General features: G+C 43.9%; 1 long non-coding RNA gene across 4 annotated transcripts in view; it reads left to right on the top strand.

The window, feature by feature from the left end:
• The first annotated feature begins 900 nt into the window (after positions 1–900).
• LOC144818463 (uncharacterized) overlaps positions 901–11,919 on the top strand; it is a 68,858-nt gene continuing 57,839 nt past the window's right edge. For 2 of the 4 annotated variants that reach the window (XR_013607108.1, XR_013607107.1), the window contains exons 1-2: positions 901–1,040; positions 5,022–5,091. This is a non-coding gene — a long non-coding RNA (uncharacterized LOC144818463). Of the gene's footprint in view, positions 1,041–1,548; positions 1,740–5,021; positions 5,092–11,919 lie in introns of all 4 variants that reach the window. The other 2 variants (XR_013607109.1, XR_013607110.1) reach the window with 2 other exon arrangements.

Genomic DNA, 11,919 nt, shown 5'->3' with positions numbered 1-11,919 from the left:
TGGCCTACTGAGGCTAACACGAAAGATCCTTCCCTTATTGCCCTTCCAAGCCAGGAAAATAATGATCCAAGGACTCTTCCTTTCCAGACTGGATTTTGGAAACGCCCTGTACCTAGGAGCCCCTAAATCTACCCTCAACACTCTCCAGATTGTACAGAATTGCACGGCACGCACACTCCTCCAAATCCCCAGGCGCCTTTCGGTAAAGTCCGGACTGAGGAACCTCCACTGGTTGCCAGTGAGATGAAGAACTGAGTTTAAGACTCTCTGTATTTCCCATCGAGCCTACTGGAAAACTGGACCTCCCATCAATCACTCTCTGATCACTACATATAACCCTGCAAGACAACTCAGATCATCAACCTCCTTCCTGGTGACAGTCCCCAGGATAAAAAAAAAACAGATGTGGAGGCCGGTACTTTTCATATAACGCATCAAAGCTCTGGAACTCCCTCTCCCTCAATCAGCGCACATAACCAAATCTACTTTCCTTTTGCAAGCAGCTAAAAACACTTCTTTTCTCTCACCCTGATTAACTTTCCACCCTACCTCCAGCACGCACTAGTCTGTAGCGCTAGGATGCCTTAGGGTAGCTATCGCGCTGCATACATTTTCTTTTCATTTCATTCATAATTAATATCCAATAAATTAATTATGAACACACAGCTATAAATTTATTACCTACATAATTACATATTAATTACTTTACACACTATTCCCCTATTGTCACGGTTCCTGGGTTCCACCCTCCCGCTTACCTGTTGCAAGTGTGTGTGTGCCGTCACTCGCGTGGGACGCAGCTTTCCTCACTTCCGGCCTCGGCAGGTTAGCGTTTCAGCCTATGGCCGGAAGTGCTGTTGCGTCGCTTCGTATACTGTATTCGGCCTATTTCCTGTTTCTGAATTCCTTGTTATCGAGACCCGTTTCCGACTGCGTAGGAGCGCTTCCTGTTTTCCGTTTCAGCCACAGTTACCCCAGCAGCGTAGGAGCGCTGTCCTGCTTCTGGATGCTATCTCGCCTTGAACTCCGGATTTCCTCAGGTACAAGCGAAAAGAACGCTATAGGCATGTGGCGCAGGAGCGCTTGTGGGGGTTTTCACATGCTTAGCGCAGGCGCGCTGATATCATTATTTCTTTGGTGCTTAGCGCAGGAGCGCTGATAACATTATTTCCTTGGTGCTTAGCGCAGAAGCGCTGATAACATTATTTCTTTCTTTATTTCCTTGGTGCTTAGCGCAGGAGCGCTGATTAACATTATTTTTTTGGTGCTTAGCGCAGGAGCGCTGGTTACCTTATTTCTTTGGTGCTTAGCGCAGGATCGCTGATAACATTATTTCCTTGGTGCTTAGCGCAGGGGCGCTGATAACATTATTTCTTTGGTGCTTAGCGCAGGCGTGCTTAGAATCTTCAGTTCCTTTTTCATTTGATGGTAGCAAGGCTTCTGAAAGTTTAATAGGAGGTAAGCTGTTTCCTACCTGAGTGAATGTATGTGAGTGGTTGTCGGTTAGCGTATTGTTGGTAACCTGTGTTCCCTTGTCTTCCTGTCCAGCTGGTGCCCAAGGTCCATCCAAGCAGAGGGACATTCACCACTACCTACCCGACACCATCATGATCCTTAGTTATTGGCTACCATCTTCACTCCCATCCTTATCCTGGTTTGTTCCTTATCCAGAATAGGATAGGGTGGGTGTGGGGACGATAGGTCTTGTCGTCTCTGCGAGAACTCTCCACGAGAAACAGGTACTTGTGGGGAACCTGACACCTATAAATGCACAACAAACGTCAATAATAAAATAATACACTTAACATAATTATCAATTAATAAAAATTAATTACCAATTAATAAAAAATTAATTACCAATTAATAATTAATTAACAATAGTATAATTAGCAAAAACAATTAATGAAAATGAATTATTACTCAATTACATTTAAATTACTTCCCACCCCATTCCCCTATAAACCCCTAACCCGCTACAGAACATAATTATCAATTAATCAATCAAATTTTTTTTAACAATTAATAACAATTAATTACAGATTAATTAAAATTAATTCATAATTCCTAAAAATTAATAAATAATTGTGTATAATTAAATTACTTCCCACCCTATTCCCCTATAAACCCACAACCCGCTACAGAACATAATTATCAATTAATCAATTAATTACAATGTATTACAAATTAATTAAAATTAATTACCAATTAATTAAAATTAATTTATAATTCCTAAACATTAACAATTAATTTAGTATAATTAAATTACTTCCCACCCTATTCCCCTATAAACCCACAACTCTCTACGGTACCAAAATTCAAAATGTACTTAAATTACATAAAAAATAATAAAATACATATTAAATACGTAACAATAGACATAAAAATCATATAAAAATCGATATTACTAACATCGATATTAGTAACATCGATTTTACTTACATCAATATTAACAAAATCGATATTACTTGCCTTCGATATTCTGTCCCTTCTATATTAAAAAATTCGATATTACTTACCTTCAATATTCTGTCCCTTCGAAATTAAAACATTGATATTATTGTAGGTCGATATTAAAAAATCAATATTTTGTCTGCCTACCTCCGGGATCCCACAGCTCAGCTAGCGTGAGGCATGCTGCATAAAAGACAGGCGCTACTCTACCTGGCCCTGTAATACTTAGGGTCTGCTCCGGAGGCAGGAGGAACTCCCTGTAAATTTCCAGGTCTAGGACAGGTGCCTTCTTTTGGCAGAGGTCCCTGACAAGGAGCAGTGCCCTCTGACACAAATTGGCATTGTCCTCCTTAATGGCACTCATCGCCCAAAGTACATCGTTCACCCCCTCCTGCCCATTGCAACATAAACCAGAAGTGCGGGCTGTCTGAAAGATATTGAGGCTTGTTGGTCCCTCCTTATTATAGACATGTCGCCATGTGCACCCTCCCATGGCTACTGGTCCCTTTACTTTGGAAACTGGGCGCTGCACGCCAGAGCAGCGCCCCTCCAGGCAGGTCCATCCTTTCTGCAGACATCCATGCAGTCTCCTGGCATGTGCCCTCCCCTTCCACTCTGTACAGTCCTTTCCAGGCAGTCTAGGGGCACTTTGCACTCACTGGCTCTTCTCTGCAATCCTGGCACTGCCATGTGATTTGTCGTGGTTCCTCTGAGATCAGATATCTGTTTACTGCCACAGCATGGCTCAGACAGAGAGATTCTCCCACTAAATCAGTGTGATATCCTAATGGCACCAGCAAACATAGGATATATCCATTTCGTGTTAGCACCATCAGACAATAACGCCCAGGGCCGGCTTATACACTGGTGGCGCCCTGTGCGACAATGTTTGTTGGCTCCCCCCAATGACCACCTCCTCTACGGATTCCCTCACTACCATCATTTGACAATGTCCCCCCAAGTCTCCATAACCACTGTCTCTTAGATTTGTTTAGGTTTATCGCGCCACTTACACCTATTTAAAGTGTCATAACACTTTCCATCACACATACAGTGAATTGAGACAGGCGTATGTGTGTAAATCAGTGTACAGGAAATGTTACATAAGACAGAGGACAGCAAGGTGTAGGAGTCACATGTCATCCATACAGGTATGTATTATTTTTTAAGGGTCCTTGGTCTGGAAAAGCACAAATTCAGAATTTAAAATGAAACACCATTGTTAAGGGTTTACTTTTAATATTAAAATTAATTTCTACCCACATTTTTTTGCAATATCACAATAAGGAAAGACTTGGCAAAACAAAATGTAGCTTTAATATTTTCCTTGCAGTTTCCATGCGATGCTTTGATGGCAGTAAATAGCTTACTGCTCTGTATTAGGATTTAAGGGCCAGATGTAGGTAGCCCAATACCGGTCGGTAATGGCCAACATTACCGAATTTCTGCCGTTACCGACTAGAATTGGGTTTTGGGGTGTAAGGGCCAAATATAAGGATTCAGTAATTTACCGAATTGGTAATTTAAGGATGCGGTAAATTACCGATTCCTTAAAATACAGATTTGGTAAATTAATGAATACTTAATGTAGGGAACACTCAAGTGAGTGCATTTCTGAGTTAAGGATTCGGTATTTACCACCAACTAAAGGTTGGTGGTAAATATCGAAAACCTTAGAAAAAGCAAATTTGTGCTTTTCCAAAAGTGCCATGTGGCAGAGGGCATGTATGTATGCCACATGTGTACCCCTGCACTATTCAGGGGTGCTACAGGGTGTCAATGTGACATCCTGCCACCCTTGTAAGTTTTCCCCCTATTACTGATTCAGTATTTACCGAATCGGTAATTCCCATTCATTCCTATGGGCCTCCAGGCCCATAGGAATGAATGGGAATTACCAAATCGGTAAATACCGAATCGGTATTTACCTAATTTTCCCGATTCAGTAAAATTTACTGAATCAATACCTACATACCATTTACCAATTCTGAAATACCGAATCGGTAAAATTTGGTCTTTTAGAATCGGTAAATTTGGATTACCTACATATGGCCCTTAGTTTTTCTGTACATCTTCTGGCGTGAATTCATTGTTTTGGGTTCCTGTGACCTACGCGTTCTTAACAAACCCCATTGAACTTGTTTGGCTAGGCTTGCCAAGATGTGTCTTTCTCCCTGTGAACTGTATAATATATGAAATTAAGGCCCACAGTGCGTTTTTGCTGATGTGGGGATTGTTTGTCCTTTAGGGTGATATGTTGGCACAATGGTGATGTGAATTTTGGGCTCAGTACCGAGGCGAGTTGGTCGTGAGAGATTTATGATTACTGTACCTGTTGGGGTGACTTAGCTACGCATTGCCCCTGCCCGTAGTCTGATACCAAGGGCATTATATATACATCTTTTTTCAATCACCTTACTACCATTGGGGTGTCCTTTGCAGAATTATAGGAATGTGAAGTGTCGGGGATGAAACAATTGGGTGGACACACATTTTTGACTCGAGCAAAGAGCTTATGTGGACTCATCGGGTGTGTTGTTAAAATACTAGAAATATACTTTTATTTTTAGAATTCATCGATTGCGGTCTATCAGAACCTCTTTTGCATTGAAGGATGGGCGTCCTATATTATTGAACCACGTAAGTGCATTATGTATTATTTTGTGTTTGGGTTTCATTATCAGTTGTGGGGTTTCTTTTATATAGATACAGCCTATACAATGATTCATTAATTATGTATTTGACCAATATAGCGCAATATAGTTTCTCATCATGCTTCCGTACATGACTCCTTTTAGATACACATATTGCCATGTTTACATATACATTCCCGGGTGATATTAAAGTCTGGGAACAGTAACCATGTGCTATATATGCTTACAGTTTACTTTAGTTGGACTCCGCCTGCTGGCTTTTATATTTTTGCTGTGAATGCGGACACGCAAGGACCTTTTCACCTGAGTAAATCTTGCTCTGGGTAACTATGTTCATACTGTTTACTTATCGGATATATTTCAGACATACATATTTGTACATCTTTTACTAATTATCAAAACTTTTTTCTTTTTTTTCTTTTCTAGTTTTTCCAGTATTATGGAAATAAATGGTTTACATTACCAAATCTAATGGTGATGGCTAACTCAGACTGCCTCACTGTTTGAAATATAAATCAGGGGTATATTAGCAACAAACAGTGATAATTATTGCTAAATTAGCTTAGCGATTATTTATCGCCATATTTTATTGCAGAGATGACATGCTATTAGCAACGTTTATCTCAGTCAGTCAGTCAGTCAAAAATTCTTTATTTCGATTAATTAAAATCATAAAAGACAATACAAGGAGCATGAACCTCTACACATTAAAAATATAAAAGAATAAAACGAACATTCAATTATTACAATTCATATATACACTGACTAGAAATCGTTAAATAAGTATAAAGTGCATCATTGGGTATTTCCAAGTAAAACCATGATCCCCTTTTGAACCCACTGGGAAATTGCATTTAAGATAGTCTTCTTTTGTTAACCCGGGCCGCAGCCGCCAAGAAACTGGCCACGCTATAAATGACCTGGACAGAACTGAGCATTTGTAAATATATAAGAGCGGACCTTACTTGTGCAAATCCAGCCTCGCGCAAGATGGGATTTAAAAATTTTTTACGCGCTTCTGAATAATGCTCACAGAACATTACCAGATGTAATGTGTCCTGTATGGAAAAATGATCACAAGAACATGGCGCTGCTTCTTCGGGTTTCCCCCATTTAGGAAATGTACCCAACGTAAGATAAACAAGATTAAAACAGAATCTAACCAATAAAAAGCGGTGGAAGGGCTTAGTGACACAGTTCAAATACGGTTCAATAAATGGAGAAGTTGATAAACCATAAAGGCTTCTCACCACTGGTTTTCTCATCTCCTGCTCCTCCTTTCCGCCTCCAACAGATTGCGAAAGTTGTGTTTGATCCATCCTATGTCCTCCCTCATAATGCCCTGTGGCAATGAAAACAATTCTGTCCGACCCAGCCTAGCGCATGCCGCTCTAACATACTCCAACCATGGGACCCTATCTGCCTTCTCAAGGGCTACACAATCTTTCAAAATCAGGTGGTTAAGAGTTATCTCCTCGTTCAGCCAGGTTTTTGCCCAAAAAAGCAGCGGAGCCATTTTAAGGTGATCCGTTACGTAACCCATGCCTACTTCTGAGTGTATTGAGAATGTAGGTGGGGGCGGAGCCAGACCGGCGACCAAGATGGTCGCCCGGGCTCCCGGCTCCGTCGACCTTCTTCCCCTACCGCCGGATCCTGCTATCTATTCTGCGCTGCTGTCAGGATCCCGAACGTCGGAGAGGGCGCTGCCCCTCCGTGTGAGACTCCGGCTGATTTTTGAGCCCTGAGGACGAAGTTATGCCCTCCTGAGCATTGCGGCCTGCACGAGCCCCGGAGCCGCGACCCTGCATGATGCAGCTGCCGGCCACGAATGGAACAACAGCGGCCACACAGACCCGGAAGGTGCCGGTCACCCGATATGGAGGTCCGCCCACCTCTGAACATGCACTCGGCATCCGTTTTGTTGGCCCTGGTATATCTCCGCGCTATGCTGGCTATCCATGCCTGTCGTGCCCCCTCCTCGATTGCTGCCTATGGATCGGGAAACCACGCCGTCGCTCTTTGTCTCCCTTACATGGCTTTGTGTACCCGCGTGCAGCCGCTGGTATCCTGCACTCTAGGGGATCGGAGCCGATTGATCCGCAGCAGTTCTGCCGGCGCCTTTGAGACCCGGGGGGCAAGTGTTGGTGGGGACACTCCTGTGGAGTGCTGTTGTGGCTTTCACTGTGGCTGAGAAGCGAGAGTGCGTATTTTGGAAGCCTCCCAGTTTGCTCTGTGATGGATCGTCCCATTGATACCTGGTACCGTGGCACATGGAGTGTCGGAGAATCCATCGGGCGTGTGTGTCTCGGAGTCTCGTGCCATGTTCTTACTCCGGTTGCTGCTATCGTCATCCACTCCTTACGAACTGCAATGACTAATCTTTTTGGATTGGACTTTGTTCGCTTGATCTGAAGCTGCCGGATGGGCTGTGGATGGCTTTCGAGTGTGTCGTGCCCTGATATATTGCAAGATTCCCTGCTTTCCTCCGGACTTACCTGTTTGCCTTATTTTTGGTATTTGCTTGTTTGACCCTGCACTGAACGGACTGGGATATGTCTACGTTATGGCTGGGTGGGTCTGGGTTGAATGGTGGCTATCTGTGTCTTTTGGTTGCTGCATGGGGGGCTCTCGTCTTAGCTATATGACTTGTGGAGCTGGAGTGGTGACTGTTATCCTGTTTTAGGTTGTTGCCTTTGACAATTTAGTAACAGCGCTGGGGTGTTTGAATTGCTGCACGGCGGTGTGGGGGAGGGGGGGGCCGGGGGCCTGTTCTGGGGACCCCTCACTGTTTTTTCTTCTCTTTCTTTTTCTCCTCTTTATTATATTTCTTCTCTCTTCTATATTTCGGGTTTAGATACTGGGCGACGGGCAAGCTGCTAGGGGGGTAGGTCGTAGCCACCTGCAGAGGTGCGGGGTGGGGGGTTGGGGGAGGGGTTTTATTGTTTTTCCCTTTATTGTTTCTATGGCCTTTTTCTTCGCTCTTTTGGTTTTTCTTTTCTTTCTCCTTTTTCTGGGTTCGGGATCAGTTTACTGGGTGGATCTTTGAGCTTTCATTGATTTGTCTTAATTTGTGTTTCAGCTGTTGTTGTATTGTGGGTGGAATTGGGCGGGCGTCTAATCGGTACTCGTAGTAATTGTGTGCATGTATATCCTGACTCTTTGATGCAGTGCCCATGTCTTATTTGTGATCGTCTTAATTATGTTGGAATTCTTGTTTGGCCCGCCCATTCTATAACTATAACTTACGATTCGGCACCTGATCCCCCGTTTCTTTATACTATATTTGAGCTTTTTCCGCTCTTGATGTCATCCTGCTCGAAAATTAAAAATGAACCTCACTTATCCTGACATATGATCGATGTGCGCCATGATACTATGTCTTGCACGTGCTGCCGTGCCCCTGGGATGTTCGGCTGAATAGCGGTGTACACTTTTACGTAAATAAAGGTTTTAAAAAAAATAAATTAAAAAAAAGAATGTAGGTGACGATTGCGGCAGAGACAGGAGAGATCTAAGAAACCTGTTTTCAGCAATTTGTATTTTGTATGGAGCTACATAGCCCCACATAGCTGCACCATAAGAAGCAATCGCCAAGCACTTGGATTTATAGATTTCTAGCATGGCCTCCATGGGTCTAGCTCCCAATCTCTTAGAGAAATTCAGGAGAGCCGTTGTAGATCTTACTACTGAATTGCTCTTTAGCTGCATCTGGGTACCCCAATTACCCTTCTCATCAAAAAGGACTCCCAGGTAGGAGAAGAAAGGCACCCTCGTCAATTCCTTGCCATTACATCTGAAGGTTTTAACCTTCATGTTCTTCTTCCGTGCACTGGCCACCATTACATGGGATTTTAAGATGTTAACTTTCAAATCCAGGGCCTCCATGAACAAGCCAAAATTGTCCAACAGCCTCTGTAAGCCCAGGCCCGTGCGCGCAAGTATAACCGCATCATCCGCGTACTAGAGGACCGGGATACCCAATCCCCTTATACGCGGAATGTCCAGTGTAGCCAAACCCAAAGATTTTTCTAGGGCGTTAATGTAGATCGTAAAAAGAGGAGGGGCCAGTATGTAGCCCTGTCTGACCCCCCTTCTAGAGCTGAATTGCCGAGTACATTGGCATTCCCTCGTGACCCTAACAGAGGCTGAAAGGTCCTGGTGAAGATCACTTAAATAATTAACCAAGGATGCATCTAAATCAATCTCACGCAAAATAAACCATAATTTTGAACGGTTAACTAAATCAAATGCCGAAGATAGGTCCATGAAACCCAAATATAAAAAACCCTCCCTAGCAACTGTATATTTGCTTATGAGGAGGTGTAAATTTAAACATTGGTCCATGGTGCCCCTAAGTTTTCTAAAACCGTACTGAAGGTTAGAGAGGACTCCCCTGTCCGTAAGCCAATCCCCCACTCTCTGGAGAATGACTCTGCCCAAGATTTTAACGGCAGAGTCTAGCAATGAGATCGGCCTATAACAGGAGGGGTCCCCTCTGTTCCCCTTCTTAAAAATAAGTACTATAACGGAAGAGGACCAGGAGGAAGGAAAACCAGCTGTTGATACTGCATTGAATACATTGGTCAAAATCTTTGCCCAAAACTGTGGATACATGATATACAAATCTGCTGGTACCCCGTCCGGGCCTGGAGCCTTATGTCTGGTTGTCTCTCTGATCGCCCTTTCTTCCTCGGCCATGTCGAACCTAAGCGGCATGGCATGCTTTGCTGTATCTGTGAGGGCGGGCGATGATCCCTTCTGATCTATGTCATAAATGCTCTTAAAATGTTGGAGCCAGCTATCATCGGGGATCGTGCAGTCCGTATCTAGGTTTTCCTGTTCAGAGAAGAACGGCTGGTTTATAATGGCCCAGAATTTCCTGCTGTCCCTTATCACGTCAACGGATTGTAGATTTTCCCAAGCTTCCTCCTTAATGTGGCGTTTGTGTAAGTCAATGGCGATTTTGTACTCCTTACCGAGGTGGGCTATTACGGCTCTGTTCCTCGGCCTACTTTTAAGTGCCTTCAATAAGGCACTGTGAGCCCTAGAACAATTATTATCAAACCATTTAAAGGCCCTCCTAGGTTGTATGCTGACGCCAGCCTCCAGATATTTGGCAATCTGCTTGCACACAGCTACATAAGCTTCCACAACATGGGCTCCTGCAGCAGTGCCATCCAAGCAGATAGCCAGATTGGCCTCAGTTTTATTTGCAAGGTCCTCAAAAAAAATTCTGGGACGACCCTATTCCATTTAATCCGTCTCCCCTGATCAGTGGACGATAGATCCCTAAGGCCCCCCCCCCCTTGTTGAATCATTTTGCTCCCTAAAAACATCGAGATCAACCTCCAGCAAAACCGGGTTGTGGTCACTGAAAGTTGAAGACACTACTCTATAGGCTATTGATTTAGCCAAAACCACTGGGGATAGGAAGATGTAATCAATAACGGAGTTTGCACCTCGCCCTATAAAGGTAGGGGCTCTCTCCTCTCCCTCGCCAGTACCTGGTTCAAATAAATTCATGTTGGAGAGGAGGGCCTCAAGGGCCTCTCCCTCTTTACTTTGCTCAAAATGGGGAACCCCCTCGCCGGTTGACCCTCCATACTTGTCACTATAACAGTCCCTCGAACAAGGATGTATATTCAAATCTCCCAGAAGTACCACCTCTGGGGGAGAAGACTGCTCCTGATTGTAGGCTGACAAAAATAATTCCAAAGCACTAAGGTGCTCGTTTTGAAATGGCCATCCCTAGCATTGTAAAAATTAATTAATAAAAATTTGTGCTGATCAGATACAGTCCATTCGATTATTAGAAAGTTCTTTGAATCAGTTTCAAGTTTTTTAAAAACACCTGCCAAATTAAGCGAGATAAGGACAAGCAAACCCCCTTTGGGTCTACCCACTGTCCCGGAAACCGCTGGAGTAGAAAAACTAATGTAGCCGTCCAGGAAAAAACTGGATGAGGTGTCCCAGGTTTCCTGGAGGGCAAGAATTTCGTGCTGCCTAATATACTCCAGCCAGATAGGATTTGTGCTTTTAGATCTAATACCCGCCACATTCCAGGTCAAACATTTACATGAGGGTGTCTGGGCTCCTACCTCATCCCTCCCTGCTGCCAGACTTGGAGGTAGTCAATCGTTCGACTCCATAGGGGACAGAGGAGAGAAACGATTAGATAAACCTATCTCTACTGTGGGTAACCCACCAAGCTGAAGGACTGGGGAATTGTTAGAAGGACCCTTTTCCACACACCGTGACAACTACTGTGTGGATATTTGCTGTGGGATAGTATTAGCCTGGTGAGATAACATCCACTGGCTGGTGCAAGGGGGAGCATCCCAATGTGACACCAGAGATTTATCTGTTATTCTGACTGGCCTAATTGGTGGATAAAAAAACCCAAGGGGGAGTGGTCTAATGCCCTTATTCGTCAGGGCTGAAGCATCTCAGAACAATCTCTCAGCACTGGCCTGGTTGTTAAAATTTACCACCACGCAGTCCCCTGGAATAGATTTTAAACATCGCCCCACCCAACTAACCCTCCTTGCCATAATAACAGTACTCGTGATGTCTGCACCTCCACTACTAAACTGAGAACACCATTGCTTAGCCAATAACATGAGGTCATGGGTTGTTTCGTTTAAGCCCCCCTTACTGGTGGTACTCCTGTAAAGACAGCCACTAAGGGGGCCGCCTGCGGGGGCAACTCCAGATAACTGTCCCTGTGAGGGACCGGCCTAAGACCATCTAAACTGTTGTTTCTCCAGTTACTATCTCCACGATTACTATTCACTGTACCAGCCCTCATGGGTAC

Source organism: Lissotriton helveticus, chromosome 2_1, assembly GCF_964261635.1.
Source record: "Lissotriton helveticus chromosome 2_1, aLisHel1.1, whole genome shotgun sequence".
NCBI lineage: Eukaryota > Metazoa > Chordata > Amphibia > Caudata > Salamandridae > Lissotriton > Lissotriton helveticus.
Note: the sequence above shows the minus strand (reverse complement) of the source record. Positions and strands in the feature narration are given on the sequence as shown.